The following is a 17,554-nucleotide window of genomic DNA, read 5'->3' as shown; positions in this document are numbered from 1 at the left end:
TTATTGCCCACAGTGGCTAAAGAAACCAGAAGGAACACAGGAATTGATCAAGCCAAGTCTGACATGGCAGTAGCCAATAGCTGATGCCGCAGAAGAAGGCAACATCTCTCTCCCCCTTCTTGATCCCACTCATGTAGTCAATTGTGCAGTGCTACTCCGTGGAGAGTGGATTGGAATCCTACCTACTTCCCCATGAAGGGTAATATCTAATGCTCTTCCCAGCAGAGGGTGGAAAGGTTTTCTTGCAGATGACTCAGTGGGTTTGTTGGTTACTGTTCCTTCAGAGATTTAACTACACGATTATATTTTTTGTTCCTCACTCACTTTTGTTTCTTTGAGAGGTTCCATTTTCCAGTGACTGTAGCTTATAAGAGATGAAATGAGCTATGCTTCCCCTAATGATAATCCCACTGAGCTACCATAACTTCTTGATCTCTTTCTTCCTTTTTCTGGACAAGCTGTGTTTGTGCCAGGGCCGGCTCCAGGCACCAGCTTGCCAAGCAGGTGCTTGGGGCGGCCACTCTGGAGAGGGGCGGCACGTCCAGCTATTCGGTGGCAATTCGGCAGACGGTTCCTCACTCCCGCTCGGAGCGAAGGACCTCCCGCTGAACTGCCGCTGCAGATTGCGATCACAATTGCGATCACGGCTTTTTTTTTTTTTTTTTTTTTTTGCGCCGCTTGGGGCGGCAAAAACCGTGGAGCCGGCCCTGGTTTGTGCTTGCTTTTCCAAAGCTCCCTTCATGAGCTGTTCGCTCCTCGAAGACCAGCTGACCGATGTACTGCGTGAAGTAAGGAATAATTGAATAATAATAATAAGTGAATAATTGAAAGTTATTGGCATACAATAACCTGGTATTATTGACCATAAATGGTTAAAAAATTTAAATTTAAAAATTAATGGAGATATCCTATCTCCTAGAACTGGAAGGGACCTTGAAAGGTCATCGAGTCCAGCCCCCTACCTTCACTAGCAGGACCAAGTACTGATCCCTAAGTGGCCCCCTCAAGGATTGAACTCACAACCCTGAGTTCAGCAGGCCAATCCTCAAACCACTGAGCTATCCCTCCCCCCCGAAAGAAAAACAAACAAACATGCACACGTGCACGCGCACACACACACACGCACCTCTCTCTCCCTCCCTCCCTCCCTCAAGTGAATGAGCTGAATCTTGAATTCCCATTGTCAAGCATCAGTCAGATGGGGAGATGGGCATTATGCCCAGGTGGGGCGTTTTAGAGTTCATCAAGGCAACATTTGCGTTGATGCCCAGGTAAGGTTCTTTGGGGAAATAAGCAAAGTATTTGGAGTAAGTGGCCTGAACCGTTACCCAACAGCCTGTGTGAGCTCAAGCCTTCTCTAAACTTTGGAAGAGCTCACCGAGTCAGAGATTTTTAAGGCCACAGGGGACCATCTAGTCTGACCTCCTATTTCACACACGCCATAGAACCAAGAATTCCGTCATCTGGTCCAATAAGCGGTAGTCGAACTTAGAGTGTGTCTTTTAGAAAAAGATCCAAACTTGACCCCTTCGCCCCTGTTATTTTTCATGTCAGCTCAGCCAGCTCATCACTTCCTGGTTCCACTCACAAGTGGAAATGCTGCCTTCACCTTTCTGGAAGCAGGAAATACTGGTTCCCATGCCAAAAGCCTCTTCTCACCATACAGGCAGTGTAAGGCCCCTATCCACTGATTGGATCTGCTAACACGGGCACCCGTAGATCCACGTGGAACCCCGGTGACTGATTATTTCAGTGGAGCTCTACACAGGTGCATTGGTCTGGGCTAGTAAGCCTGGCTGGTTTAGATAAGCATCCAAATGTGTAGCTCTTCAGCTGAGCCAGACTTCTGAATTCAAGATGAGCCCAACCACAAATCCAGGTGCCATATGCCCTGGTCCTTTGGCAGCTGGAACTTCTGGGTCCATCTTTCAACAGATCTGAACTTTGCCGCTTGGGCTCATTGCTATTCATCTATCAGCACTCGACGAATAGCGGTACGGCCTCTCATTCGCTTGCATTTGTTTGCTCTTAATCAGACACAATGCTAGGTTAGGTGTGTCTGGCTTCTTTCTAGCAGCATTCAGCATCTGTTCCCGCTGCTGTGGAGAGTGTTGACATAGAGTTCAATGGCTGCCTAACCTCAGGGATATAACAGGAATGGTGCTTCTAAAATGTCAGAGCTTCCATTGGTGCTGGGCCATGGGTGCTGAAGAAGGTAAAGTACCCATGAATGTGGTATTTATACAACAGAGATTGGGCGCTGCGCAAGAAGGCTACAGGCCTCCCTCCAATGCACACTGAAGTCAGCAGCTGTCTTTGCACTGACCTCAGTGGATGTTAGATCAGGCTCTTAGTTCTTGAGCCACCATCAGTGTCCACATTCATTGCAGAAAGATGATGTGTTATTTCTCTGGTGTTAGGTTTCTTTTCCCCTTCAAGTGCCAGAGATAAACCCCAGACATAGGGTCAGTTGAAAGGAACTTCTCTGACTTTTCAGTTTCTCACTATAATAGGTGATAACCTTTCCACAGCAGCTTCCTTTGTTCTGAGGATTTGCGGGGCACTGTGGGCAGTGCAGTGGCTGGTGTTTATATAATACGCTCCTCGGTCCAGTCCATCATATCCAACTACTGTAGGTGACACACATTCCCCAAATGAATCCTCACTTAATACTTTCTTCCACTCTGTACAATGGACTATCGTACTGGCATTATCTGTGTCCTGATACCTTGGATTTATAGTGCTTCTAATAAATAGAAATTCCCCTTTGCACACACCCCATTTAATCAAAACCTTGCTTGTTTAAGCAGTCTGTTTTATTACATTACCAACCTATGAAACCATTAACTCACTTAGAAGAAGCAACTCTGTAGTCTTGAGCACTGGAGGTGTAATATTCCAACAGTATACATTATGCAGAGTATGTTACATTATAACAACACTCAGTGCTTATATAGCACTTGACAACTTCAAAATCCTATACAAATGCTGTCGAACTAATCCTCGCAACACCCCTGTGAGGTAAGGATTAGTATCCCCAGTTTACAGCTGGGAAAATTGAGGCAGGGAGGTGACTCTATAGCCCAGATTTTCCCAAAAAACCCCAGACCATGGCCAGATTTTTAAATACTTAAAACCCACAGTCAGGGGCAAATTTTCAAAAGATTTCGGGTTAACTAAAACCAGATTTTAAGGAGTGCTCAGAACTGAGCAACTCCCACCCAGCACGCTGAGCTTTTCTTAAAATCTGGCCACGTTTTGGTCCCTAAATGGGAACTAAGCTGATAGAATTCTCATAGAATCAAGCAACTGGGGCCTCATATTGGGTGCCCATAAATAGCTCTTTTAACAATTCGGGCCTAACCTTTCTACCTCAGTTTCTCTCATTGGTAGAATAGTGATAAACATCCTTCCCACAAGGCTTGTAGGGTTTAATTGGTTACTTTTTGAAAAGCCCTCTTATAAATGCTAAGCATTATTGTTAAAAGTATTTTGGTAACAAAAAATAACTGTCTGGAATGCAATATTCCATTACCGAGACTTATGCTTATCTGTCTCCATCAAATTAGCGTAACTATTAGCAACACTGAGTTCACTTCCTTTGTTTGTTTCCTTGGCAAATAAGGCACCGTGATGAACTATGGCAGTGACTACATAATATTAAAACAAGGAGAGAGGATATCATAAAATATCACATTTACTTTCATTCGCAGCATCTGGCTTTTAGGCTCCTACCAAATTGTAGCATCAGTAAGTTGATGTCAAGTAGATTGGACCCTACAGTTGATTTAAAAAAAAAACGTATTTTTATCAAACAATATGAATCAAAATATTTCCATACTATTGTTTTTTTATCTTCAGTGAAAACAGGTTTGGGGGCAAGTTTAAACATTTCCTTGTGCAGTTAGAGCCCCTAAACTCTAGGATCTTGTGAGGTCAGACACAGGAAGTGAAACTGATTGGAAATGGAAAATGAAACTGGCCAGCCTAGACTCCCTGTCCAAGCTAAGCAAAGTCCAAAGAGGAAACAAACCACATAAAGGGTGAAAAGCTAATTAGACTTTCCGAATTAATTTTACCAACTCCAAGCATGCAAAACTCAGAAAATTGTCTTAAAAATCAGGGGAATTTTAAAATGTAAACTTTGGGGGACTTTTATTTGCCTTGTGGGGTTGAAGCCTTTAGAGTTTGTGCTTTCAAGCTTTTTTTCTGTGTGTGACACAATAAAATCATAAAAGTTGGCAGCATTGAAAATGCTTATAAATATGCCCTGGTCAGGACAGCTTTTAAATACACATCAACCCGTGTTAATTATTCAAGAGATTGACAAGCATTGTTGGCTAAAAGGAGGTGGTCTCCCAAAATATAATTGTACTCAGTGAGTCTGGTTCTGATCTCTTTCATCCCAGTTTTACCCCAGCTACGTATGTGGCATATGTAGAATCAGGCCCAGATTTTCAAAAGCACACCATGTACTAAGCTGCTTTGAAAATCTCACTGTATGTTTGGGGACTCAGTGGGGTTGAGACAGATGCCAATTTAAAAGGGTGAGCTCTTGCATAGGGTTTCCTGTAAGTGATGTTTATCCTGCCAGCACCTCTTTCAAACATCGTGCTGTGTATTTTTTATCAAGCCGTCTTTGCTGCTGTTTAGAACCTTGCTGCTGTTCCGTGGGCTTCATTCACCCCTATGCTGGTTCAGACTCATTGACTTCAGCTGGAGTTACTTCTGGTTCACGTGAGAGGAGAATCAGAGCCTATGAGTTCAGACATGTACCATTAAAAGGTTAATGGCTGATACTGCCTGAAAGTTTATTGCTGAACTTTTACTGTCTCTGATCTTTGATCAAATGCTATGGCAAAATATACATATATATGCTGCCAATGAGTTTTCTCTTCTTGATGAGATCTCGCCCGTTCGTCTAGCCCAGCATTACTCTGGGGCATCGCTGGAGATGAAAATGTTACACAAGCAAGCTAATGGTTTGAGCCAGTGACCTAGCGAAAAGCCAGTGGGAGTTAGGGAGAAGGGAGTAAATAACTCTGAGCTCCCGGCTGTGATGCTAGGGTGTCTAGCGGATTCCGGCCATTAGCCGACGTGGACAGGTGAACCTTTACACCAAATCAATCATCATATTTATTCTAATTGTGTCGTAATAGTCCCCCAGGAGCTCAGTTCAAATGAGCTTGACATTATTAAAATTTTAATGCCCAGTTTTCATAGCTGAATGAATATTTAAAGGGTATGTCCTGGGTTTAAGTTATGATGATGAAGAAATTAATGGAATGTCTTGTTTAATGCATTGGTACATGTTGATGCAAGGGGGAAAAAAAGTGGTGTTCAGAAAAAAGAAAGAAAGGCAATGTTTGGGTATAATTAGAAGAGGGAAGCATCGGTGATGCATTAATCTTGGGGATAAGAGCCTGCTGGATGGCTCTCAGTGGAGTTCCTACAGGAAATATTTCTTATTTGGGTGGGTGGGGGGATGGGGCGTGGCCTCAAACCAGCAGCAGAGCCAGCCCTGCAAATGACAGATCAGAAAAAAATCCCCATTCGCCTTGAAATATCGCCCTATCTGTCCATTGGGTTGGCACAACAAAATCGTTAGCCTGCAACAGTAAACCCTTTGCTGGCTGGGGCAGGATCAAAGAGCCTCCTTTGTTCCTCAACCAGGTGTTTGTTTACTCAGCTCAGCTTTGAAGGATGGTATAATCTGTCGGGGGCGCTCATCACGGTAGTCATTCTGGTATTGTTCGTTATCAAAACATAGAACCTGATGTTACACAGTGGTGCAAATGGGGAATAGCTCCTTGCAGATCAATGGGTCTCATCCTCAGTTGATGTAAATCGACACCACTCTATTGACTTTATTGGAGCTATGCCAGTCTACCCTAGCTGAAGATTAGGCCTAGCATCGACTGAGATCAGGATAAATGCTCTTTTACACTGGACTTTGCAGAGCTTTTTAAAACCTTCCCCCCTTACTCCCTCGCCAACTGAAGAAAGAAGCGTTTGGGTTGCTTTGGTAACATTCATATGACAAAGGCTCTTATAATTATATAAAAGTAGACACAAACATTACCTGGTAGGCGAGAGTGGGCCATTCTCTGGACGCGTGATGGGTTTAAACTGGTAGCCTCAATAAGCCCTTCCATCCTGCAAGAGATGAGGAAATTTGAGTTAGTGCTCTGAGTCCTTCCACTAAAGGGATACCATCAAGATCGGATATTTTCTTGTTTTACTGCTCACACCTTCAATAATCAGAGGCCCGATGCTGTGATTTGCTAAGGGGTTTGTCTATGTGCAGTTCCACTGGTTTAATTTAAGGTGTGGTTTGAAATCACAGAGTATAGGCTGTGAGGAGGTTTATTTCAGTTTAGCTGAAGTCAGTTAGGCCTTGTGTACAGGAGAAGGTTCCCCAGATTTAACTAAAGGCGTGGTTTTAAGTGTGGCTCTGTACTGGTACAGCTTGCATCTACTTCCTAGACGCTGTTCTGTGGGTGGGAATTACTGGAATGCTGTGTGCCCAGCCATGCCATCTATGCCAGGAGGTGGCATATGTCAGCCAAGGATTCCTTTGTGTCATGGGAATGGTCAGCTGCCCACTGGTGGTACCCCCTCTTCTGGCCTTCAAACAACCACCCACCCTTGCCACGCTCATTCTCAGAAGCAAGCACCCCGCACACCAGGACACAACAACTCAAAGCAGCACCAGACCCGGCCAGAACAACAGATGCAAAACCTGCAGACATCTTTCCACTGCTATGATGATCAATTCCCACCGCAACACACCTTTCAAGATCCATGAGTCTTACACATGCCTCTCACAAAATGTGCTGTGCCTCATCTGGTGCATTAAATGCCTCTACAGCAACTATGTGGGTGAACCCAGACACTCGTTACGCTCTCGAATGAACTCACGCAGAAAAACGATAAAAGACAAAAACATCTTAGCACCCGTGGGTGACCATTTTTCACAAAACAATCACTCCATATCTGACCTGACAGTACTCATCCTCAAAGGAAACCAGCACAACACCTGGCGAGCCTGGGAGTTTCAATTCGTAGCTCTGCTAGACACTAAAAACCATGGACTACCATGGACTCAACAAAGATATTGGCTTGAAGACTCATAATAACACTCTGTAACTCACTAACCCTCCTATGTCTTATGACTGCAGAGGTGTTAATTGGCCACTTCATCTTAAATGGTCTCCTAGAACATGTGCTTAACCCTCATGCTAAACAGTCTGTCCCACCTTGTAATTAGCTCTGACACGCTGCTTACCTTTTCCAGACCTGAAGAAGAGCTCCTTGTAGCTCGAACGCTTGTCTCGTTCACCAACAGAAGTTGCTCCAATAAAAGATATTACTTCACCCACCTTGTCTCGCTCACTTAGGGTCCGTCTGCATTGCAGCCGAGCGTGTGAATGGCAGCTCCCGTACCTGTGGTAGCTGTACTCTAGCTTGCTTGCTAAAAGTAGAAGTGAGGATGGGGTGATGTGAGCATCAGCACCCAAACCTGCCTGATGCCCCTGGGTATGTACTCACTCGTGCACCACAGTGTCTTCCCCTCTCTTCTTAGACTATGGCCAGCATGAGTACATCTACACAAGCTGCCATTCACCACCATCCCCACCCCCTTAGGGTGGCTTTAAGTCCTCTTTGTTCTGCCAGAGTGGTGCAAAGGGGACTTTGCAGGACCAATGACATGGCCCATTATCTTTTAGCTGTAAATCGAGCAAAGGTGGGTCAAGGTTTTGCTTGGCCCTGCAGAGGGGCACGATGCAGCAGAAGTAAGAGAATGCAAACATGCTCAGGGCAATGGCACTGCCAGCAATGTTCGCCTCCCAAAAGAGGGTGGGAAGGCACAGGGGGAGTCCTAGGGCATGGCTTGCAATGGAACTGTCCTGGCATAAAGGAGAGCACATCTTGCAAATGGGACACGGGCATAGAATGTGCTCCAAGAAGGATTTCTCCAATGGGAGAACAGAATTTTATCTGCTGAGTCTGGCACTGGGTGAAATTGACTAATTAATGTACACTACTCTAATTGCACGGCTGTTTGTTAAGCAGTGTGGCCGTGCAAAATACTTACACATGGGCGAGGGGTTTGCCAGTGGTTCTGCACAGGGTCATGGGTGCAAACTATGGATCTGAATAGAATAGCATAGAACACAATTGCCGCTTAACTGCAGTACAGTTGGAATCCTAAAACGAATGGGATTTTGTAACTGACCATTAAGAGCCTAATCCTGCAATCCCTGGCTCCACCGGAGTATCTTCATCAGCCTCCAAGGGACTGCTGGCGTGAGAACGCGTTTTCAGGCGCAGCCCCTAAGTCATGTATGCCACGTAACTGCACAGTGCTGTGAGGCTGTTTCACAGAATGAGCTGATCCCTGGCTCTTTCAGTGGTGGATTTGCATATAAACTAGCGGTGTGTTCGGTGTGACCAGCTCTTGCGAAACAAAGCTGGCGATGTCCCTCTCGCTCTGAAAAATCGGACTTTATTGTTCCAGGCCTGCGGCGATACAGGGCTTAATCCTGCCAGGCACTGAGCGCTCCAGTGAGGTGCTGAAAGCCTTCCAATGCCCATTGGCTTCATTTAGGTGCCGAAGTGCTCAACAGTTGAGCCCCCGGCAGCTTAGCATTCCAAGGAGCAAATTGTAGCACGTTTTGAATTGTAAAGACTTTATATTGGTATGAACCAGATCAGCAAGTGCTTCCAACCCAGCCCAAAACACTTCTCAGTTGAGAAGTTGGGGATTTCAAGCCAAAGGTTTCTGTGCATGAACCCGCACTGAACTTAAAGCCCCTCTAGGTTCATCTATATACACGAGACAGGTGGGAAGATGAATCGATAGTTAGATGGATGGATTATAATGTGTTTTATATGATATATAGAAAATACTCTTGGAGTGCAGGGATGGCCAGTAGCAATCATTCTCGGAGGTAAGCGCCAGAGCAGTGAGTGATTTGTAAAGGTCAAACCCTTCAAGATATTTTTTTTCATATCTCATGCAATCCCATTTCAGATCTTCTCATCTATTTGTGTACACGTCTCTGACACACGTCTCATCTGGGAGGGGGAGAATGGAATTAAGGGTCCATGCTAGACAGATAAGGTTTGGGATAGAATAATCTCAGAAACATTCTTCATTACCAGCACTTACCCCCTGGATGCTGCCATGGTATTATTTTCCATAACTTTTTTATCACATTGCCTTTCACTGTTGTTTAATTAACCGGGGCAGCTTGAACTGTTTTACTTTGCAAGCGAGTATCCGCACACTCGCCAGTTTGTCGTAAGGCTGCTGGGGCAGTCAGGCTACTTTCTTCCAATACCATTGGGGTTGTTATTTTTTTCATTGAGTTGCCGCTAAAAGATCAGAATATTGAGGGTCAGATCCTCAGCTGGTGGAAATCGATGTAGCTCCGACGATTTTAAGAGAGCAACAGCAATTCACACCTGCTGAAGATCTGATCCTAAATCTGGTTTCTGTAAAAGGGAAAAGGGTTAGCTTGAATCTGCTGGCACTGACAGCAGGTTCACACTACTGTAATTCCATTCATGTCAGTGGAGTTACTAGTGTAAGTCAGAATCAGGCCCAGAACTTTGCAATCAGATATGAAATACAGTAAAATTGTAAGTTAATTTCCAGTCCTTTCCAACCTTGACATTAATATAGTTTACATTTCCTTGGTGCCTTTAATCCTGAAAGATCACACAGTAGCTATGGGCCCAATGCTACAAACAACGTGAGTAACATTGCTCACATGAGTAGCCTTGTTGATTTTAATGGGACTATCCATGGGAGTAAAGTTTCTCACATATATACAAGTGCAACGTTGGGCCCTGAATCCCCAAATGCTTTGCAGACTATGGGCTCGCTCGCTAATCCTTAGAGGTGCTGAGCACGCTGGCCCAGATCCAGCAAAGCACTTAGGCACGTGCTTAACTTTAAGCACATGAGAAGTCCCCTGGGCTTCATTCCTGCTGACCGCTGGAGCGCTGCCATTTGCCCACTAGTGAAATGAAGCCGACTCTGTGGGGAGATGTAGTGGCAGTTGAATTGCAGCCAGCCGTACCATACAACCATTTGGAACAGGAAGTGAAGGTGAATAATGCATCTGGTGGAAACCACAGGGTAGTTACCCAAACATTGGAATTGGTCTTTAGCTCTCAGTTAACACCCCAGCGCTTCACAATCGTTATTATATTTCTCCTTGCAACACCCCTGCGAGGTAGGGCTGTGCCATTATCCCCATTTTGCAGATGGGGAACTGAGGCACAAAGAGACTAAGTGACTTGCCCGTGGTCACACAGAAAGTCTGTGGCAGAACATGGAATTCAACCTGGGCCTCACTCTTAGCAATGAACATACACCCGTAAAGCATCTGACAATACATCGTTTCTAAAGGCGAGTACCTCGTGCCTTATTAACGGCTGGGGCATTGGTTCAGTGTTGTTTTAGAAGGCAGAGGGCTACCTGCTGAGCCATCAACTCCACTTCATACAGCATCTGAGTGCTTCTGGAGGTCTCTTGAAAAGGCAGGATCCAAAGCCCACTGGAGTCAATGGGAATCTTTCCATCAATTTCAGTGGGCTCAGGATCTGATACCAAGCACTGACCTGGCTTGACCCTACTCTGCTGTGGGGTCCATGCTATTCGCTGTGCAACTTTCTGCCTCAATCTGTCTTGTACCCTCCCGATTAGGCTTTACCATGACATTGTGCGTTCACACAACTCCAAGTCTCCATTCGATGGATACCTCAAGCTGCAAGTTCTCCTAATTGTTCACCAGTCAGAAGTGGTTGGAGAGGACAGAGCTAGCTGTATTGAGGTGATCTATTCTGTGTTAACTGAGGCTATGTTGGGGGAATTGAGCAGGGAAAGCGGCTAATTTCCACTTTGTGAATCTACTTCAGGCATGGAAATGACTAGTTGTTCACAAGTCTCAGAGGGGTAGCCGTGTTTGTCTGTATCCACAAAAACAACGAGGAGTCCGGTGGCACCTTAAAGACTAACAGATTTATTTGGGCATAAGCTTTCATGGGTAAAAAAACCTCACTTCTTCAGATGCATGGAGTGAACATTACAGATGCAGGCTTGTTACTTGTTCACAGGAAACTATAATAATTATTATACACTATTATAATCATCATCATACCTATTACCTCTTATATAGCACTTTTCATCAGCAGATCTCAAAGGGCTGTTCCATGGAGGTCAGTAGCATTATACCCATTTTACATATAGAGCCACTGAGGCACAGAGCAGTAAGAGGTGACTTGCCCAGCAGACTAGTTGGAGAGCTGGGAGTTTCCTGAGCCCCAGGTTAGTACTCTGCCCGCTAGGCCACACTGCCTTCCTCTAAGCCTAATGGGATGTGGAGAATGAAGGCTTTTCCTCCTCCTAGGTTGAAAAGTGAAGCTTTGGGCAGAAAAGTGACTAGGTAGAAACGGCACCTTCTTACTTGACCAATCCACTCCCCCTGTGCCTTCAAAGCTCTAACTAGTGTCTATAAATCTTTGATTGATTTTTAAGGTCAAAAGGGACCCCTGAGATCATCTGCTCTGATGTCCTGCACAATTCAGGCCATAGGATTCCACCCAGAGATTTCTGCATTGAGTCCAACAACTTGGCCCCATACTGCTAGTTATCAGGCTGGTTGCAGCCCAGCTCTGGGTGAGGGAGCTGGATTCTATTCTGTCTCGTGCATCATCAGCATAATTATTAATCAAATTCCAATAATCTTCTTGTCTCCCCTTCCTTTCCTGGCGCTTGTCACTCCCGCTCTTTGCGTCCTGTCTCAAATTGGTTTGCCAGCTGCTTGGGGCAGGGTCTGAATTTTTTTTCTGTTGTGTCTGTACAGCACCGTGCACAATGGGGCCTCCGTCCCAACTGAGGCCTCTGGACGCCATGGCAATAGAAATACGAATGAATGAGGTGGGGGAAGAAGAGGGTGGAAAAGACAGAGAGGGAAAGAGAAAATGGAGAGAGATGGAGTCAGTGAGAAATCAGCTGTCTCTCTTTTCCACCTTCCATTCCCAGGCGATCCTTCTACCTGCTCTAAATTAATTTCAAAGCCAGAGGGAGCAGAAAGGGGAGTGGGATGGGGGAAAGAACCTTAAAAAAAAATCACAATGCAGAGAAGCGTCTGTCCCCTGTCTAATTCCTGCGCTGGCCTGTAGCCGATGGTGCTGTGAAATATACAGCAGCAAGCTCTGACATTTCATTTCTGCAGAGAATTGAAAAAGGGCTTGCTGTAATTCATCGCTTCTTGTAACTCAAACCCTTTCTGACAGGAGTACCTGCACTGTCTTTTAACAGTGGCACCGCTGCTGCTGTAATTGGACATGAAAAATGATGTCGTGTTTGTACGTGCGGGGAAGATTCAGCTGGGGGCTGGGTGGGGCGAGTTGTGGGCTAAAGTGGGATGGCGGTTCTGGCTGGTATTTAAGGTGTCAGTATTAGCAATGCGGGGGATGGGAATGGCTGGGGGGCATCCGCCTGTGGACACAGGTATGCAGAAGTGTTAGTAGCACCTGCAGTGCAATCTCTTTGTTGCCACTGAAGCTGCAAGGTGCAAAGGATCATGGGAGACAGAAAGCTTTACTCAGAGTTGTACCATGGAGGTTATTTGTATGAGCAAGGTAAAAACTCCCAAATCACCCGTCTGCCTGTTTACATGTTTTATTTATTAGAGGGCCCGATGTTCCCCTCCTGTAATGGAGCCAGATCAAATGGGCATGGGAGTCAGAGAACAGCAGCACCCACAGAGGTCCCAACTCAGGTGGGGAAACTGAGGCCCGGGGCACTGATGTGACTTGCCTGAGGATGGGGCAGAGCTGGGAATACTCCTTGGGTCTCCTACATGGAGAAAGAGTTGGGAATAAAGCCTACAATAAGGAGGATTGCACGGTGTGAGATACGTCGGCGTGTAAGATGCTGGTGTTCAGGTGCAATGTTTCTGGATGAGGAAAGATGGCCCAGTGGTTAGAGTGATCGCTTCAGGCCTGGGTTCAATTCCCTTTCCTCCCACAGACTTCTTGTGCGACCTTAGGCAAGTCACTTAGTCTCTCTGCACCGCAGTCTCCATCTACAACAAAGTCATGTCATGACAGCACCGCAGAGTGGGAGCCCAGAGCAGCCAGTGTGGTCAGACTAGCCGATCGCTAGGGTCCGTTCTGGCCTTACACTCAATGCATCTGTAAAAGGAGCATAAAAGCACTGCCCTCATTCACAGGGATTTGGTGAGGAGAAGTACACTGAAGATTGCGAGACACGCAGATGCTGCTTATTTGGGGCCATATAAGTACCCAAAACAGATGGATTGTAAGAGGTCCTTTCTGGCCTTAAAATCAATGAATCAGATCAAAGGGAGCCATTCTGTCTTTGAAACAGGTAGCTGAATGAGTTTGGGATAAATCCGTGTGTTTACTAGTCAGTGGTGAGTTCACTGGTGAGATTAAATCATTTCTTTCACTAGTGTCTGCCCAACAAGGATCATCTAGAATAAAGAGCCACAAACATTGCTGTAAACTAAAGCACGGGCAAAGGCGAATTGGACTCGTAGTATAAATAGGTCATTCCCATCCCTAATTCTTGTGGTTCAGTGATTCTATAAATGCTGCTGCTCTGTGTCATTTGAACATACGAACGGCCACACTGGGTCAGACCAATGGTCCATCTAGCTAGAATCCTGTCTTCTGACAGTGGCTGGTGCCAGATGCTTCAGAGGGAATGAACAGAACAGGGCAATTTAGACCCATCCTCTGTCATCTAGCTTCTTCATTTTATGTAGTTCCCTTTTTGAAGTTAAATGCTACTGTGGTGGGTTTCTTTGGTATTCCCCCAGCCCCCCCGAGATGTTAAATTTAATTACGTCCTGGTCACTAGTACTGAGTGGTTCAGCTGTATCACCTCTTGGACCAGATCCTGTGCTCCACTTAGGACTAAATCAAGAATTGTCCCTACCCTTGTGTGTTCCAGGCCTCGCTGCTCCAAGGAGCAGTCATTTATGGTGTCTAGAAATTTTATCTCTGCATCCCGTCCTCAGGTGACATGTACCCAGTCAATATGGGGATAGTTGAAATCTCCCAACATTGTGTTTTCTGCCTTGGTGGCCTCTCTAATCTCCCCAAGCATTTCACAATCACTGTCACCATCCTGGTCAGGTGGTTGGTAGGATAGTCCTGCTACTATACACCGATTGTTCAGGCATGAAATTTCCATCCATTGGGGTTCTGTGGTACAATTGGAGTCATCAGTATGCTTCCTTTCACATATAGCGCCACTCCCCAACAAGTGCAACCTACTCTGTCATTCCCCTATAGTTGGTACCCTAGTATTATCGTCCCCATTGATTAGCCTCATTCCACCAAGTTTACATAATGCCTTTTATATCAGTATCCTCATTTCATGCCAGGCACTCTAGTTCATCCATCTTAGTATTTAGACTTCTAGTGTTTGTATATAAGCACTTGTACATGTTGTCAATGTTCAGCTGTTTGCCTTTGTGTGTTATACTTAAATGGGACTTTTACATTTGATTGTTCCTCACTAGCTCCTATCAGTTCTTTACCAACTTCTTTCCTTTAGTCAGTAAAGGCAACTGTTAATTGGATTAACCACATTACGGTTTTATTTTCTCCTGTGCTGGAGGTTTCTTTTCTTGCTCAGCACCATGATCCCTCTGCTGTTCAGCACGGCGAATCCCAGTTGAAATCTCATGTTTGATTAGGAGACAAAATTCCCCTGCCACTGTGCCCACTTCTGGCGCAGATCTGTTAGGAAGCAGGTTGCATCTCAAAGGGGTTTTGCCTGGGAGGTGGGCATTATCAGTAAACACAGTAGCAACTGCCCAGGATGTTCCGGGGCAGATGGAGAGGGGTGAAACGGAACCTGAATCTCATCTGTGTCTTTGAAGGGAAATGTAACGGGATACTGAGATGTTCATGGAAAACTCTCTGGGTAACTCATCTGTGCTGTTTGATGGCTTCTGGCAGTCCCGTGGTTACATGAATGTTGTTGTGATGTCCTACTGGCGCTTTATTCCTACATCCAATTTTACACTGATTACCCCTGGGCATCATTCCATTAACTTCAATGGAGTTACTCCCCGCTCACGCTAGTATAAGTGGGTGGAAAAACAGACCCATTTGGATCCTGTTGGATTCAGATACCAGCTGGAGGTTCCCAGCTCATGCCCGTCTCTGTCATAGGCTAAATGGAAATGTCCGATGGGATCATCTACAAACTTTGGAGCATCTCAGATCCAGGCTTCCAGGCACAGAATCTCTCCAGCTGTAACCCGAGTGCTCTGGGATGTGAGCCTAGAGGGCCACAAGATCTCCCCTGAAAAGCAGACCACACATTCCAGTCCTATGGTCCCCTCTGCATATGGAGTGAAGCCACCTGACCCCCATGGAAGATGTCCCAGGAGGGCCCCACAGGGTGGCCTGGGAGGATGGGAGTCAAAGGACCCAGGCTGCCACCCCTGGATCCCAACCCCTCCCAGTGCTCGGGGGGAGGCAGCTGATTATAAGTTAATAAAGCTGATTTAATATACTCTTCCCCTTCCATTCCATGGCTCTCCTCCTTTAGAGGGCTCATTGGACAGCTGTCTCATGTACCCCATGTGCTAGCTGTGAGTGGACTCCATGTTTCTAAAACAAAACTGGCTCTCTAGTAAAACAGCCCATTGCTGAGGTGCTGCAACTGCAGCTAGCATTCCAGCCATGTGCACACAGACTGGCTTCCTGGGGCCCCCTCCAAACTCTTCCCTCCTGCAACCTGTGCTCCTTCCTCCGAGTTCATTGCAGGTTGTTACAACACAGAGAGCCATGGAAGTATATCTCCTGAAGGCAGCATGCTCTCCAGGGGTCAACAAAGCCAACCAATAGGTACAGAGACAAGGGGGCTCCAGGAAGATGCCTCTTGCCACCGGCAGACCCCCCTCAGATCCCTGGATTAGGATCTGTACCCTGGCTTCCTCCCTAGAAAAGCCTGTCTGCATCTCTCTCCCCAGATAGACACTGCGTAGGAAACTCTGAGTGGTGCAGCTCTCTGAATTCCCTTTCCTCTAGGTAGGTTATTCCCCCATTAGGGAAGAGCCCCTCTGCCTTTATCCCCCCTCCTCTTTCCCTAAGCTGCCTCCCTGCTCCCAGACTTTCTCCACGAGAAGAAAGTTTTATGGATGGAGAGAGGAAACTCAATTATTTCCCTCTCAATGTGTCTCCCTATAATTGGTGTCTTTCATGTCAAGATGATCTCAATTTGTATTATGGGCTCCATGCACACAGCACTTTCTCTTTGGTCTATAAAGACATTGTCAAGTGCATAAATCATAGTGCACATTAAATTACACTAGCCTTTTACTTATTAATTTCCTCAGTTTTTTCCCCTCCACTGGGTGCTTCTTCCCTCCCTCTTTCTCTCCTATGCTCACTGCCTCTTCTCTTTCCCTACCTTCCCCCCTCTCTCCACCCCGACTGATTGCCCATTTTCCGAAAGTAGTGACCAGTGGGCCAGTTTCCCTCGCCATTGTCCGGGACTCTAGCTATTTCCCTACACCCCTTGCAGTTGATCACATCAGACCCTTCTCCCAGAGCAATAGGAAGGAGTTTTCACTCCAGCTGTCCTGGCTCTCCAAGGCCCCACAGTTGAATCGACAGGTGTCTTTACGTTGATTTCAATGGGCTTTGGATCAGCCCCCATTGATGTTCAATCAGGGCTTCCTCCAGTGGCTAGCCACACAGACTGCAACAACTTACTCCCCTTAAAGCCAGTCTTGTACAGCTGAAGTAGTAGAGGCCTGTGATTTGGCTGTTGAAGCTCCTGGGCTCAGTCCCAGCTAATATGTCAGTATATAGACGTGGCCAAGGTTACTCACAACTCCAAAACCAGAGAATGGCGAATGACAGAGTAAACCCCCATGGCCAAATTCTGCTGCTAGTTTTGCTGGTTCAAATCCCTTGACTTCACTGGCCTTGCATGGGCATAAGAGTGGGCAGATATTGTCCTCTAGGGTCTAGAGGCACTGAGCTGCAAGACAGACCTCTCTTCTGTAGAATGAGAGTGTGATAATAACTGTAGTCTCTTTATGTCTAAGTACATTTCCCCCTCGAGACAACAATGCGGCAGGATCCTCTAGGCCCTCCATCATGTTAACCTACTTGTCAGCCACTTTGATAGCTTTTTAATACTAAATATGTTTGCGGAGCAATTAGAATAAATCTAGACAGTTATGAAATACTTTCCGAAAGCGGGGGAATGGGGCCAACTTTGCTGTTCAACCGAGATTAACCAAAAATAATGGGGGAGGGAATCAGCCCGGCTGGACTGCAGGGTAAAAGGAGACCAGGGCGGGTTAGAGAAAAGGGCTATGGAGGTCCTAAATATATAACTACTCAAGTCGCTGGTGGATGGAGTGACAAGAATGGGGAGCACTAGCCATATAAGATACAAACAAAGGGTCATGCTGTATATCCCTCTTACAAGGTCAGATGATTTAGCACTAACCTGTTTGATGCTAGCATTATCTCT

General features: G+C 45.9%; 1 protein-coding gene across 40 annotated transcripts in view; it reads left to right on the top strand.

Annotated features, from left to right (window-relative positions):
* CELF4 (CUGBP Elav-like family member 4) overlaps positions 1-17,554 on the top strand; it is an 846,252-nt gene that overhangs the window by 443,697 nt on the left and 385,001 nt on the right. The gene's annotated exons all lie outside the window — the stretch shown is intronic.

This window comes from Emys orbicularis, chromosome 6, assembly GCF_028017835.1.
Source record: "Emys orbicularis isolate rEmyOrb1 chromosome 6, rEmyOrb1.hap1, whole genome shotgun sequence".
In the NCBI taxonomy this organism is placed as follows: domain Eukaryota; kingdom Metazoa; phylum Chordata; order Testudines; family Emydidae; genus Emys; species Emys orbicularis.
Note: the sequence above shows the minus strand (reverse complement) of the source record. Positions and strands in the feature narration are given on the sequence as shown.